A 2,714-nucleotide genomic window follows, 5' to 3' on the forward strand; every position below is an offset into this window, starting at 1 on the left:
CCACACCCGAGCTCATTAAGAGTTCCCTGCCTTCCTTCTGAAGAAGAGGCTGCCATGAGAAACAGTTCTCATCTCTTTGCAAAGATAGCACAGCCCTAAGAATGAATGGAGGGAGATGCTCATGTGAATTAACCCCCGCCCCACCGCCATGGTGAAGGGTGTCTCTTCCAGGCTCCAGACCCTCAGAAATGGGCACTGTGCAATTTAGCCAAAGGCAGGATGGCACTGTTGGCAGCTCACTAGCTGCTTCTCTTGGCTCTGCCAGCTGTCACTTTCTTTTCAGTCAAGACTGGTGTGATGTGACCTTGTTTACGCGCATCAGGCGATGAAGGCAGATAACCTTGGAGAAGCTCTTTTAACTGGTGGGGCAGGGAGGCTTCTAGAGGGAGGAATGAAGCTGGGAGGGGTGGGAGGGAGCCCAGCAAGGTTAGCCCCGAGGTGTAAGGCATGGACGATCCCAGGTACTGGCAATGTGCAGATGCTGTTGGGATCCCAGCATCTGGCCGGGTCATTGCTGGTTGAACAGCCAGCATTGAAATTCTCTCTCCTTTGTGGGTCTAGTTTTCTCCCTCAGTGACTTTGGCAAACAAGCAACTGTGATTGTGGCCATTTTAGTGGTTCGAGACTCAGAGTTATTTTGTTCTATTGGGACAGTATTCTCTTTGCTCCCCATTAGTTTGAGGTTCCAGGAAACTGGGTCATCCCCAGCTGAGAGAGGCAGCTCCCTGCTCTGCTCACAGGCAGATGGGGAGAAGCTCGGGCAGTTCTCCATCTGCTACCCATCACCATGGAAACCAATGGAGGATGAGAGAAGTGGGAGGAGGCAGCTCTTGCAAGGATGTGGGCAGTTCTCTTTTCCTCCGTGAATGACAAGTACCAGGGGATAGTGCTTCTCAACCTTCCATGTTAAAACCTCATACTTTATTTGTCATAAATTCTTACATTGCATTCCATCTGCACCAGGTGCTATTCTAAGTGCTTTACAAATATTACCTTCAATAAACCTCATGTATAGGTAGTACTATTTGCATTTTACAGATAAAAAACTAAGGCACAGAGAGGGCAAATCACTGCCCAAAGTGACACAGTAAATGAGTGGCAGAGCCCGGAATCAAACCCAGGCAGCCTGGGGCCTGAGTCTGTGTTCTTATACCGCCTTGCACTGCCTCTCAGGGCAGTGAGGGTTGGTGGGAAAGGTCGGCCGACAGGACCTCTCTTCAGGGAACTAGGTAACTTGATCAGCCAGGTGGAGTGCACTACCTGTGAAGGCTCATTCTGTGTGCTGAGCCTGCGTGCTGGGCGTGAGGGACTTCAGAGTTAGCAAACATGGCAGCAGAGGGCGGGACTGGGACTAGTCCATTTCAGCTCACTGTCACCTATGTCAACTCATGGTGACCCTCTAACACTTGGACAGCTGTCTAATGGGTGCCTCCCAAGCACCAAGCTGGCCACCTTCTCGGGAAATCAGACCGTGACTCTTACTGTTGGAGGGAGGATGGAATAGATGACCTCTGAGGTCTCTGTCTTCCCAGGCTTAAAAATCGAGCCTTCCACTGGGCACGTCTTAGATATAAAGGGCGTGGAAAGTAGGGGTTCTAGCATCCTCCTCTTTACAGGGTGATGGCGTCTCCTTGGGAAGGTGGCCTGGTTGCTTCCAAGAAGTCTCATTTGTTACCCTGGTGACTTAACACTCCAGGGCACATCTGGGTCCTCATGGGCTCATAGACCTGTGCTCATCAGCAAGCTGTTTCCTTTCATTTTCAGTAAAAAAATACAACTGTCACCAAAACAGAAACTCTGAAGGCTTATAAGTAGGAGCTGCTCCTCTGTAATAAGCAGGCTTACACAGGATATCAAATATCAATTAGAATCTAGTGTATCGATACACAGCACAAAACTCCTGGCTCAGCTACTTTCTGTAGCTGAACTTGCCCAGGAAGCCAGATCATAACCAATTATATCCGAGTGGCAGCTATGAGGAGTAAACAGAATGTACTATTAGATGAGCATGGACTTAGTATAAATAAGGGAATTAGTTAGATTGATGAATGTGTTTAGGGTCATTCTAAAATCGCCTGCTGTATACGCACACCTCTTGCCCTGATACTCAAAGCCTGTGACCACCTGTATCATCCCCTCCCCATGGAGCCTGACAGTGGGACAAACGCTCTGAGTCCGCCGGTGAGAGCTGCGTCCGCCTGCACAGCGCCTGGCTGTGCGCCGTCAGCATTCCCTCATCTCCTCTGGGTTTCCTTGACTGGCTGATCCCATCGTAGACAACACCTTCTTCCTTTGACCTGTTAATTCAGTCCATTGAGCTGCACTCATATTTCATGGCCTGGAAGCCAGCTTTTTTCTCTCAAGTGACTTTTTTTTTTTAATGGGAGATATTTCAAACACACAGAAAAATGCAGAGAATAATATAATAGCATATACCTGATACCCGCCACTCAGACTTAACAAATATTAACAGCCTCTTTGCTTCAGATCTTTTCCTCTTAAAGAAATAAAATATTACAGACAAGACTTTACGTCATCGTTAGAGCCCTTTTCAATCCCATGCTCCCACTTTCCCCAGAAACAACCACAGTCTGAAGCTGGTCTGTAGCCCAGGTCACTCTCAGTTTTCTATACTGTTTTATACTTAAGGTTTAACACTTGCTATGTCCTCTATCATCTCTAAGAAGTGGCATTAAGAAAGGAACTTCTAATAG

General features: G+C 47.9%; 1 protein-coding gene across 3 annotated transcripts in view; it reads left to right on the plus strand.

Annotated features, from left to right (window-relative positions):
- The window catches only part of ADD2 (adducin 2), an 85,523-nt gene that overhangs the window by 67,689 nt on the left and 15,120 nt on the right, over nt 1-2,714 (plus strand). The window lies entirely within an intron of this gene.

Source organism: Myotis davidii, unplaced genomic scaffold (genome assembly GCF_000327345.1).
Source record: "Myotis davidii unplaced genomic scaffold, ASM32734v1 scaffold247, whole genome shotgun sequence".
Taxonomy (NCBI): Eukaryota; Metazoa; Chordata; class Mammalia; order Chiroptera; family Vespertilionidae; genus Myotis; species Myotis davidii.